Source organism: Mytilus galloprovincialis, chromosome 1, assembly GCF_965363235.1.
Source record: "Mytilus galloprovincialis chromosome 1, xbMytGall1.hap1.1, whole genome shotgun sequence".
NCBI classification, from domain to species: Eukaryota; Metazoa; Mollusca; class Bivalvia; order Mytilida; family Mytilidae; genus Mytilus; species Mytilus galloprovincialis.
The window spans coordinates 18,852,645-18,866,091 of NC_134838.1; the positions used below are offsets into that span (position 1 = coordinate 18,852,645).

At 32.3% G+C, this 13,447-nt stretch overlaps 1 protein-coding gene across 11 annotated transcripts in view; it reads right to left on the reverse strand.

Moving 5' to 3' along the window:
* LOC143068172 (axotactin-like) overlaps positions 1 to 13,447 on the reverse strand; it is a 108,216-nt gene that overhangs the window by 56,880 nt on the left and 37,889 nt on the right. The window contains exon 1 of one of the 11 annotated variants that reach the window (XM_076242057.1): positions 9,287 to 9,412. The exons of 9 other annotated variants lie outside the window; for them this stretch is intronic. The gene's annotated coding sequence lies outside the window, so the exon portion shown is untranslated. Of the gene's footprint in view, positions 1 to 6,065; positions 6,188 to 9,286; positions 9,413 to 13,447 lie in introns of those variants that run through there. One more of the 11 variants, XM_076242066.1, reaches the window with a different exon arrangement.

The following is a 13,447-nucleotide window of genomic DNA, read 5'->3' on the forward strand; positions in this document are numbered from 1 at the left end:
ATAGTGCACATGCATAGTTGTTTCAGATGAACCTATTGCAAGGAAATATCATTATTTTTGTTTCAGATAAACCCATTGCAAGGAAATATCATTATTTTTGTTTCAGATGAACCCATAGCAATGAAATATCATTATTTTTGTTTCAGATGAACCCATTGCAATGAAATATCATTATTTTTGTTTCAGATGAATCCATTGCAAGGAAATATTATTATTTTATATAGTTGAACATTTTAAAGTAATGTAAAAAACATTTAATGAATGAACAAATCAAAATAACGTCTCCACTTATGTACGGAAATTAGGAAAATAAAAAATTCAACATTTATACAACTATTTCAGCAAAATGAGTGGGTGACTTAACATCAGTAAAATTTACAATAATCACAAGGGGCAATAATAATGAAACACATTTAGTCAAATTTACTTGTCAACAAGTCACTGTCCTAAAGATATGTAAAATTAAAATTGCTTGTTATGGTATGTAATTGACAGGAAACAGGAGTTATCTGCCCTTTATCAGATCAAATGATATAATGATGATTTACATTAATTGACAATGATAACTGTTTATCATTCCCCATCTCCTGGCATTTGTCTGAGTCCACCCTTTCATTGTGTTTACAGTATATAATTAGGTGAAGGTTACTGGCACACAACTAATGATAGATCACACAGTACACAAATGTTTACAACAGAATCTTCCAGTAAGATAGTAAGGATACAGTCATATGAAAAACGTGAGATGTTTGGTATACTAAATGCTTGTTAGCTACATTGGCTATATCATAGCAGCCAGTTGATATTGGTGGAGAACTGGTAATCATTGAGGGTTGTAAAGGGGGGTGCTTGCCAAAAAAAACATGAAATAAGACATAATTTCACGTTGAACGTGAAAATTTTTCTGTAATGAACGTTTCACAAAAAATAAATACTTTTATGTGAACCTTTTGTGACTGAGTATTTGTCTTCTTGTATATATTAACTCTTTGTTTTACTTGATATTCCCGATTTAGTATACACATTTTATGATATAATTGGTTTACGGCTTTTAAAAAGGTATTTCTTGACGATCCCTGCCAAGTGTTTGAATTTTATTTGAAAAAACCGAGCACGCAAAATAAGACTTTGAAAATCACGATGCACGTAAAATTAAATAAGCAGGACACGTTGAACAAGGCATCCGTCTTGCACGACTGAACGTCAAATAAAAAAGTAAAAACATGTTGAACGTTAAATAAAACACGGCGATCACTTTGCACGAAAATAACCCTATACCACCCTCATCATTGTCAATTAAGTAAGAAGTCAAACCTATTTTGCCACAACTGATGAACTAATTAGACCACAAATTCACATTTAATGAGAGAGAAACTCATCTTCCATCCCCCCTCTAAAAAGAAAGGACTGACAGATGGTAAGACAGACAAGGTAATTACAATAAAGCCCCCACTTTTAAGGTGAGGGTAGACCAAAACAAAAATCTAAAAATCCCCATATGGGTATTCATTAATAGAAAATTGTCTATATAGTATGCCAATCTCTAAATACTCCTTAGTCTAGACAAGTAATGAAAAAATTTAGCTGATCTGCCATCAAGAAAAGATTCTTAAAGATCAAAAAACAATAAGGACAACCACTGATTTGTTATCTCATGAATAAAGTCCATGCGTTAAAGAAGCATTACATAGACAGGTTGCTATGATAAAACAGAATTTTGTTTTCAGAGAAATTCGTTGTTGGGACTGAATGCTATTTTTGTACTCTTAGACTCTGAAAGACAGGTGAAATTAGACAAACTATATACATGTACAATTTTCAATTGATAACTTTTTATCATATTTGAGTATAGATCTTGTAAAATCATTCAACTGTTCTATAATGTCAATAGAATTAGTACCAATGACAGAAAATGTGGAGAAGCTGAATTTTCTTGAAAATCTATATGAATGTAAGCTTGATGACTAATCAAAATTTAGTGACTTTATTTTGAAACAAAGAATTTCATATAGTAAAGTATGCTTCATAACTTGACTTACAATTAGAAATTGGCAATGTTGGTCAGTTAAGACTAAACTAATCCTTTCAATTTTCCCATTATGAACTTTTTGCTTCTGTGTAGCAACATTCCAACAGTGCCTGCATATGGGGCTTTATGCCTCATACATCTTCAAGTTTACACACAAATCCATTTCTTGCAGTTTTTATTATGATTTCCTAACACTGAAATAGAGCACCTAATGGTTATGTTGAAATCATCCCTTAAAAAGTTTTACAGATGCAAACATTAAGGAAAATCTGGGTTACAAATGACCACAGATATGTTCTATCTGTAGTACATGTAGTCACAATCAAAATGGTCTCCCTATTCTCAATTGTGACATTATCAAAATTTTACTTGCCATGAACAGCAGAATGGGTGCAACTAGTTGAGAAGACCTGCTCACCATTCTGAAACACGTAGCTAATCAGTAATCACCCCCATTGCTGAATCTTTAGTTGTCTTTGTATTGCTTTGTTGACTGATATTTGTATTTTTGGCCACAGTGTTGTTTATTTTTCTTTCACTTATAGCTTTTGATCTCTCCCTTTATAAATATCCCCTATTTTATCCAAATGGCATTGTCAGTTTATCTATATTTATGAGTTTTGAAAGTTCCCCTGATTTATTCAGCTTCTTTTTTAAAGATCTTTTTTAAAGATTAAAGAAACATTAGGGAAAGAGTCAGTGCAATTAGTCTCAGCCAACCTGATTTCTCCATAATGGTAGTCATCTGAATCAAGCTATTTCACCACAGCAATACTGACTTCAATACTTGACCATTGTTAAATTGATTGTTGGTGTTTTAACACCACTTTAAAGCGCCACTTTGGGGATATTTCATTGACGCCAGTTTTTCTTGGTGGAGGAAGCAGGAGTGCCGGGAGAAAACCATGACCTTTGATAAGGAAACTGACAACCCTAGTCAATTAAGATTGGAGTTAGTGCACCAACATGAGCCTTGACCATAGATAAATCATTTATTAATCATAAACAAATATGTATGGTTTGTGCATTAAATGAAGCAAAACTAATAACACAGGCACCAAAAGATACCTGATACTAATATAACATGTATCATTAAAGAATTTAAACATTGTGGTGATTAAAAAAACAACTTTCTATGCTACCTAAATGTGAATTATGAATGTTTGTACATGAATGCTGCAATCTTGAACAAACATGCCAGTACCACCACTTGATGACGTAATCCTTTTCTTTTTCAAAAAATAAATAAAATCAATTCCAAAGTAAACATCGCTCTTCTGTATACAGCATAAATTGTAGAAAACGACACTGAAAGTAGGATCTTAAATAAATGATCTGAATCAATGGTTGTAGAAAATGACAGTGAAAATGGGATCTTAAATAAATTATCTGAATCTATGTATTCTGTCTGGAAAGGAGATTGTGTTTTGTGAAAATTGATCCCACAGATGATTTAATAGACAAGCGATCTGCCTAATTTTCCTGCTCAAGATCTCAGCAAACTATTTAATAGTTATTGAGCATTATTAAATCCTGGGTTAGTTCAGTACAGATTGATATGTCAGGCCTACTGAACAAAACATTGTTAGTTTTAGATCAACATGCCATTTCAATTTATTGTAACTCCTGTACTTCTATTTCTGTCTTGTATTTCTGACAATTATTGCATATTTTTGCTAAAAATAACTAGAGGCTCTAAAGAGCCTGTGTCGCTCACCTTGGTCTATGTGAATATTAAACAAAGGAAGCAGATGGATTCATGACAGAATTGTGTTTTGGTGATGGTGATGTGTTTGTACATCTGAACATTCTTGCTACTTACAATTATCTCTATCTATAATGAACTTGGCCCAGTAGTTTCAGTGGAAAATGTTAGTTAAAATTTACAAATTTTATGAAAATTGTTAAAAATTGACTACAAAGGACAATAACTCCTAAGGGGTCAATTGACCATTTCCGTCATGTTGACTTATTTGTAAATCTTACTTTGCTTAACATTATTGATGTTTACAGTTTATCTCTATCTATAATAATATTCAAGATAACAACCAAAAACAGCAAAATTTCCTTAAAATTACCAATTCAGGGGCAGCAACCCAACAACAGGTTGTCAGATTCATCTGAAAATTTCAGGGCAGATAGATCTTGACCTGATAAACAATTTAACCACATGTCAGATTTGCTCTAAAAGCTGCGGTTTCAGAGTTATAAGCCAAAAACTGCATTTTACCCCTATGTTCTATTTTTAGTCATGGCGGCCATCTTGGTTGGTTGGCCAGGTCACGGGACACAATTTTTAAACTAGATACCCCAATGATGATTGTGGCCAAGTTTGGTTTAATTTGGCCCAGTAGTTTCAGAGGAGAGGATTTTTGTAAAAGATAACTAAGATTTACGAAAAATGGTTAAAAATTGACTATAAAGGCCAATAACTCCTAAAGAAATCAACAGACCATTTTGGTTTTGTTGACTTATTTGTAGATCTTACTTTGCTGAACATTTTTGCTGTTTACAGTTTATCTCTATCTATAATAATATTCAAGATAATAACCAAAAACAGCAAAATGTCCTTAAAATTACCAATTCAGGGGCAGCAACCTATCAACGGGTTGTCCAATTCATCTCAAAATTTCAGGGCAGATAGATCTTGACCTGATAAACAATTTTACCATATGTCAGATCTGCTCTAAATACTTTGGTTTTTGAGTGATAAGCCAAAAACTGCATTTTACCCCTATGTTCTATTTTTAGCCATGGCGGCCATCTTGGTTGGTTGGCCAGGTCACCGGACACAATTTTTTAACAAGATACCCCAATGATGATTGTGGTCAAGTTTGGTTTAATTTGGCCCAGTAGTTTCAGAGGAGAAGATTTTTGTAAAAGATGACTAAGATTTACGAAAAATGGTTAAAAATTGACTATTAAGGGCAATAACTCCTAAAGGGGTCAACAGACCATTTTGGTCCTGTTGACTTATTTGTAGATCTTACTTTACTGAACATTTTCGCTGTTTACAGTTTATCTCTATCTATGATAATATTCAAGATAATAACCAAAAACAGCAAAATTTCCTTAAAATTATCAATTCAGGGGCAGCAACCTATCAACGGGTTGTCTGATTCATCTCAAAATTTCAGGGCAGATAGATCTTGACCTGATTAACAATTTTACCCCATGTCAGATTTGCTCTAAATGCTTTGGTTTTTGAGTTATAAGCCAAAAACTGCATTTTACCCCTATGTTCTATTTTTAGCCATGGCGGCCATCTTGGTTTGTTGGCCGGGTCACCGGACACAATTTTTAAACTAGATACCCTAATAATGATTGTGGCTAAGTTTGGTAAAAATTGGCCCAGTAGTTTCAGAGGAGAAGATTTTTGTAAAAGCTAACGACGGACGACGACGACGACGACGACGGACGACGGACGACGGACGACGGACGACGGACGCCGGACGCCAAGTGATGAGAAAAGCTCACTTGGCCCTTCGGGCCAGGTGAGCTAATAACAACAGCTCAAGTTGCTGAACAACTGTTAGTACAATAAATCATCTCCTTTGACTATAGTGTCTATTGTAGCCTAAGTTCAACAGAAGACACACTTCTTCTAATTTAAAAGGTTCCTAAATACCCTTTTCAAGACTATTATGAATGAATGTCCAAAATCCATTTTCTTTAAAAGGACAAGATTATTTTTTTTAATGATATTGCTATAAACATATAAAAATCTAAAAATGCAATTTAAACAGAGACATCTTCTTGTCTGATCAAAATAAGTGTGGCTTACCTTTGTTTCATATGTAAAGAATGCCACAAATACAAAGCTGCTTGTCCTGATATGACAATAACATAGGCATTTGTCTACTACAAAAGCAGAACTCACGATTTTTCATTGGGTTCCACAAATGATTCTAAGTAAATATTTACGCCAGGAGCAATCCCTGGTATTTTCAATTCATAAAAACAACTTAAACAACTTATAAATTACATCATTTATATCTTGAAATAATTTGAAGAGAACAGTAAACTGAAAACTAACCTTTCCCCTTGTATGTATGTCATCCTTTATGCATTTTGTACAATCTAAAATCCAATCTATGCTGTATATATATAATGCTATTCCTACATGCAATTTAAGAAACTATGATCTCAACAGATAGGAAATGAATTACAAGATCAGTGTTCCTCTTAATGTCAAAAAGACGTAATACAAAATGATAAATCTTTTCTCTTGTTAAAATACACCTTAAGATTTTTTATTGTGATAGTCAATTTTTTCGTCATTGATAATGAAATTTTTGATAGGTTTACACCTGTTTTATGATATAATTGATAGATATTATGCTAAAAGGGAATACTGAATTGAGCATGATTAATTTTCATGCAGTTTTACAGCCTGATGTATGAACAGGAATACTTCTATTTTTAAGATATTCAAATCCTTATAAACACGGACTTAACAGGAATCAAATAACACAGAAAACATATTGCAATGGGACACGATTATTGTTCTGCCGAAATAAGTCTTGATTTTTAGACCCTGATTTATCAAGATCAACGTTTTACAATCATCTATACAAAAATGTGATTTTGAGTTCAAGGCATTGTAAAATTTGTAAAAAAGAAAAGCCCTAAATCGCAACAAGTCTAGACATGTTGTTTGTAAAATAAAAAGAGAATTACAAAGACCAGAGCTTTCAACACAAAATTCCTTAGAAGACCAAGACAATCATCAATCAGGTTCCTGCCTTGGGTATTGTTGGATTATAGTAATCAAAATTTGGCCTGAGTAAACGAATGCCCCACTCGCACTATCTTCTTCTTCTTCAGTGGAACATGAAATTGGGGTCAAAACTCTTATTTGGCATTAAAATAAAAAGATCAGGGAACATGTGTGTTAAAGTTTAAAATTGATTTAGGACTTCAATTTCATCAAAAACTACCTTGATCAAAAACTTTAACCTGAAGTGGATAGATGAACAGACAGACGAACAATCGAACACGCAGACAGAAAAAGATAATGCCCCTAGGTAGGGCATAAAATGAATCCACCTTTGTTTCAGAAGTTGACTCTGGTATAAAAAGTATGATTGACTTACAGCCTGATACTTAACTGTTTTGATGTATGATGTACACAAGCACTTCATCTTTCAGTCTGACATTAAATGTCCCTATAATGAATATCAGCTTTTACCATAAACCTGATGACAAAAGACATATTATCAATCCTTTTAAGGTGCTTCACAATATTACCTAATGAATCAATATTCAATCAGGAAGCGTTACCAAGGTAACTTGTTTACAAAAACAAACCAATTTAATTGCATTACTTAGTTAAAATGTTTACCTTCAACCTAAATACACACAAGCAAATAGAATTTAGCTTTGTCATTGCTTCTATGTTTTGTCAGTTTTTAAAAGAGGCGAAAGATACCAAAGAAAGAATCGGAACTCATAAGTCAAAGAGAGACTGACTAAATTATGGCTAAAAAGGAAAACCTGTGACAATTACAAGTCCACAAAACACTATATAAACAGACTGAGCATCACAAACCTAAACAAAAACCTCAGGTGTTCTCAGGTGTTGTGTAAGGGTACAGTAGATCATATTCCACATGTACAACCTATCTAAATTACTAAAATTCACAGAAATCTATTGGTTTTTTTAATTGACTGCCAACAAATTTAAATATTGTTTTTAACAAAAGAAGAAAATTTGATGGGATAAACAATTTCCTCTGAAATATGTAATGTGCAGATTCCTTCAATCACTGCTTTGAAGTATACAAGAGAAGTACTTGAAAACTTCATTAAATGCAAATTCTAACATTTGCTGTTCGGAAGCAAACATTGTTTTAATTACTATTATACAAAATTACCCATATGGGTAAACCATAATGATGAACACAATGTTTATTGAAGGTTCACCACAAGCAATATTTGTGTCAAAATGTCATCATTGCTTGCATGATAATATAGGAGCAAATCGCTTTGTACCAAGGGAGTTCGCTTCTCAATTTCAAAATAATTAACTTTTCAAAACACTAGTTTATATTGATAGGGGATAAATAAAGGAATCCAAAGAGCAAATAAAATACATAGGTCACCGTGCTTGTTTTCGAGATATTAGCCATTGAAATTTTGGTGGGAAACTATTCTCTCTTGACTTTTCATAGCTTTATCATTGACAAGTTTAACTTCTAAAAAACTATTAAAAAATAATTAAAATTTTATAAGACTTTTACAGATGGCTTATTATTATACATGTAAAAGATTTACAAAAAGAAAAATGGGGGTCACCAGGCAAATTTTTTCAAGGCATTCAAAAAGTTAAACCAGAGGATTCCGAAAATCTGACAAAAAATCCAAAACATGACAAGCCAGCTTCCTTAAACAGAACTCTGACTGTTTTAATAAATAATTGTTTTCCTCTGACACTGTTTTAAGAACCATCAGTTTCCACTGAGCAATAAAATATCTGCAAAATAGATAAGCCTATATTTGGATGATTAAAACATGTATATGTCTGTCTAGCAGGACTCATATGACCTTGACCTCATTGTTGTGTCTGACACAGTGCAATTAAAACGGTCCCTGATGTCCAAGAACAGGTATAAACTAAAGTCAAATATGATTGAAAAATAAGAAATTAATCTGAGTTTATTTGTAGTTTGTAGAATCAACCTCCTTCAATAAACTCTATAAGGAAATTCACCAAAAAACCCAAAATGAAATGGTTCAAAATTGTAGAAAATAACCATTTCACATCACAAGGAGTAAAAAAATATATCTAAGCTCATTTTACACTTGACTGCCAGCATCCCTATTTACACTTGAATAACTTTTATGAGAACCATTGTATTTAAATTTTATGATGCTCGTTAACTAGTTATTGCAAAGTTACCATTGTGTATACAGGATGGGCATCAATGATTACAGCATCATACCATTATGAAACCCAAACCCCACCCAAAACTGTGTGGCTGCACAAAACTAAAGACGCCAGTATTATAGAACTTAAAATCCATTATTCATACATGTATTAATAAAAAATAATTTTTAATGTTTATCAATTAGTTCAAAAGACCTTCATCGCTCAAATATGAAATATTTTACAAACGTAAGTGAACCAACGCCAGTTGAATCTGTAGTATGAAATATGAAAGATGTATAAAAAAAATCTTTTTTAATTGTAAAATATTTCAAGTGTTCAAACCTTGAATTCAATGTTTTTAATAAATTAAACTCTAGAAAATTTACCTTTCTGTTGAATAGCAAAAACCATTTTTAGTCCTAAGAATCAACAAATGTCTGATTTCAACAGTTGTTTGACACAACTTTCCACATGAATTGGTCCTATTAGGAAATTAAAATTCTCTTTCAATCTTATTGCATCTGCCTTCAGGCAAATTGCAAGATAAATGACACTGTTCAGCGATCAAATACACAACAACGCAATTATATAACTAAACACTTGATATTGATTCTATGGTAATAGTGCACATTGTTTTTTTTCAAGTGAGTTTTCAAAGATAGCCCAGGGAATCATGAAAAAATCAATCACATTTGTAAAGAACAATTGAATTGAATATAATCTCATGTCTGGGATATCTTTGGTGCCAAACATGACATTATATATATTCATGGGACGGCTTTATTTATTACTTTACTAGAAACAAGCCTAGATTTGAAATTAGCTGGATTGTGATTTGTCAACACAAATGTCAGACAGTTAGATTCTGCAACTTCAGCAAGAATAAAATTGCCTATATAAATCTTAGTTATATATTGTTTCCTATTTCTAAGTATTCTGGGTTTTGCATCTTTTGAAATGCAATCCTATTGTATTACCCATGTACAATTGCTGAGGGAGAATTCTGAACATTAAGAGATTACAATTTCTGTTTAAAAATATTTGAATCTTATGACTTCAAATTTGCATGAAATATCCATTTTAACAAGTCAAATATGTCCCCAAAATTGGTTTTAATCATAACTAGAGGCTCTAAAGAGCCTGTGTCGCTCACCTTGGTCTATGTGAATATTAAACAAAGGAAGCAGATTGAAAATTGACTACAAAGTTCAATAACTCCTACAGGGGTCAATTGACCATTTCGTTCATGTTGACTTATTTGTAGATCTTACTTTGCTGAAAATTATTGCTGTTTATAGTTTACCTATATCTATAATAATATTCAATATAATAACCAAAAACAGCAAAATGTCCTTAAAATTACCAATTCAGGGGCCGCAACCCAAAAACAGGTTGTCCAATTCATCTGAAAATTTCAGGGCAGATAGATCTTGACCTGATTAACAATTTTACTTCATGTCAGATTTTCTCTAAATTATTTGGTTTTTGAGTTATAAGCCAAAAACTGCATTTTACCCCTATGTTCTATTTTTAGCAGTGGCGGCCATCTTGGTTTGATGGTCAGGTCACCAGACACATTTTTTAAACAAGAAACCCCAAAGATGATTGTGGCCAAGTTTGGATCAATTTGGCACAGCAGTTTCAGAGAAGAAGATTTTAGTAAAAGATATATAAAATTTACGAAAAATGGTTAAAAATTGACTTTAAAGGGCAATAACTCCTAAAGAGGTCAACTGACCATTTTGGTCATGTTGACTTATTTGTAACTCTGACCTTGCTGAACATTATTGCTGTTTACAGTTTACCTATATCTATAATAATATTCAATATAATAACCAAAAACAGCAAAATTTCCTTAAAATTAACAATTCAGGGGCCGCAACCCAAAAACAGGTTGTCCAATTCGTCTGAAAATTTCAGGGCAGATAGATCTTCGCCTGATTAACAATTTTATCCAATGTCAGATTAGCTCTAAATGCTTTGGTTTTTGAGTTATAAGCCAAAAACTGCATTTTACCCCTATGTTCTATTTATAGCCATGGCGGTCATCTTGGTTAGTTGGCGGGGTCACCGGACACAATTTTTAAACTAGATACCCCAATGATGATTGTGGCCAAGTTTCAAATAATTTGGTCCAGCAGTTTCAGAGTAGAAGATTTTTCTAAAAGATTACTAAGATTTACGAAAAATGGTTAAAAATTGACTATAAAGGGCAATAACTCCTAAAGTGGTCAACTGATCATTTTGGTCATGTTGACTTATTTGTAGATCTTTCTTTGCTGAACATTATTGCTTTTTACAGTTTATCTCTATCTAAAATAATATTCAAGATAATAACCAAAAAAAACAAAATTTCCTTAAAATTACCAATTCAGGGGCAGCAACCTAACAACAGAATGTCAGATTCATCTGAAAATTTCAGAGCAGATAGATCTTAACCTGATTAACAATATTACCCTTTGTCAGATTTGCCCTAAATGCTTTGGTTTTTGAGTTATAAGCCAAAAACTGCATTTTACCCCTATGTTCTATTTATAGCCATGGCGGCCATCTTGGTTAGTTGGCGGGGTCACCGGACACAATTTTTAAACTAGATACCCCAATGATGATTGTGGCCAAGTTTGGTTAAATTTGGCCTAGTAGTTTCAGAGAAGAAGATTTTTGTAAAAGTTAACGCAGGACGACGACGGACGACGACGGACGCCGGACGCCAAGTGATGAGAAAAGCTCACTTGGCCCTTCGGGCCAGGTGAGCTAAAAAGGGACAAAGAGACAGGACAATCATAAAAATAACCTTTTCAGTTTTCTTAATGACTCATAAAATACATTTCCAATAAAAGTAATGGTCACTGTTATTACACCAAGAAATAAATCACATTTATGAATTAATTTGTGAATAATGGCTTAAGTTATTATTCACACTTAAGAAAAGCACATTCACAGCTTATAATGATAGAAAATAGAAATAATAGTCCTAAAGTACTCGAAATGATCAAGAAATGTGCGAATAACATATAAAATCTTTACAACTGTCAGTTTCTTTTCAATATCGGACAACTTTTATGAATGGTTTTTAAAAGGATAATGCATTTGTTGAGTACTTATTGAACACAAAATATGTCCCACTAACAACAGTAGAATCTTTTAAATATTGTGTCATTAATACAAATCTTGACAGTGGTCCTTGAATTGAAGATAATCCATCTTCTTAAACATGAAAGTAGCATGTTGAACGAGGGTATAAACAAACAGAGTCAACTGCAGTTCACATATTTCCAAATATAGTGATCCCCACTATATATTGGAACTTTACTCTTGTTTTTATTGCAAAAGATTAACAGATTTAGTACAAAAATAACAAAACTCCAAATCCTTATAAGATTTTATCTTTTAAATCTCCAACGTCAAAACCAAGCCTTTGCCATTTACATTTCAGGATTTATCTAAAGTACCATTTATTCAAATATATCATATATTCATATAGTATCAATAAAAAAACATGCTAAATGTACCACATGTATGGTTTGGGTTGTTAAACATGTTTTTACATTGCTGTGTTATTTCTGTGGTGACAAAAACAATGTATAATAAGAAAATAGCCATTTCAAGCATATAAACTATTTCAATCAAAAATTGACATTGATATAGCATTATTTTGCATAAAATAAAGAAAATATATTATCTTTGAGAGTTCCATGTTATATATCATAGTATGTAACATAAAAATTGTCACTCAAATGGACCTCTGATTAAACCAAGTAGAACTGTGATAACATCATTGGATAATGACATCCTGCTTCCGGAAGTTAAAAAGAAAAGACTCTGAAAACACATTAACTGTAAAGCATGTTCACATGCAGCCAGACAATAGATTTCAGGAAGCTCTTATTTTTTAAAGCTCCCTATATAATCGGGAACAAAATGTCATACAATCCCTGTATGTGTTAGAATAATATATAAATGTTTGGTAAACTGGAAGTAGATGAGCAATTAGTCTTAAACTGTGTCACACAGTTTTATAGCATACTGAGAAAAACATGAAAAATGCAACAGAAATTTCAGGGGAAGAACAGACAAGGGTAAAACAGTATACCCCACCCATCTTCAGAGGGTATTTCCTAAAATTGGTGTAAATCTAAATATCAATATGTTTTTTTCCCCAAGATTCAAGATTCAACGTTTTATTTAGAGTCGATATTCAATGTTGTCTCATATATTTTTTATAAGGATGAGTTTCATTTCACTTCTGTATTGATCAGTGTTGTTATTTTGTATTTCTTTATCATTCTTTTTGTTTGTTCTTTTCATTTCTGAAATTCCTTTTAACACTGATTCTTTGCAAATCTTTTCAATGCCTTTGAAAAGACCACTAGTCTCAAGCACAAAACAGGATTAAATTCACCTACAAGTGCTTAAAAATAACATTAAAACTGTATATATATCACCTTTAGGTAAGGAAGGGATATTATCTTAATAATTGTATTATTTCACTTATCTAAACATCACATAAAATTTAATCTGATAAACTCAAACATCAAACACAGGAA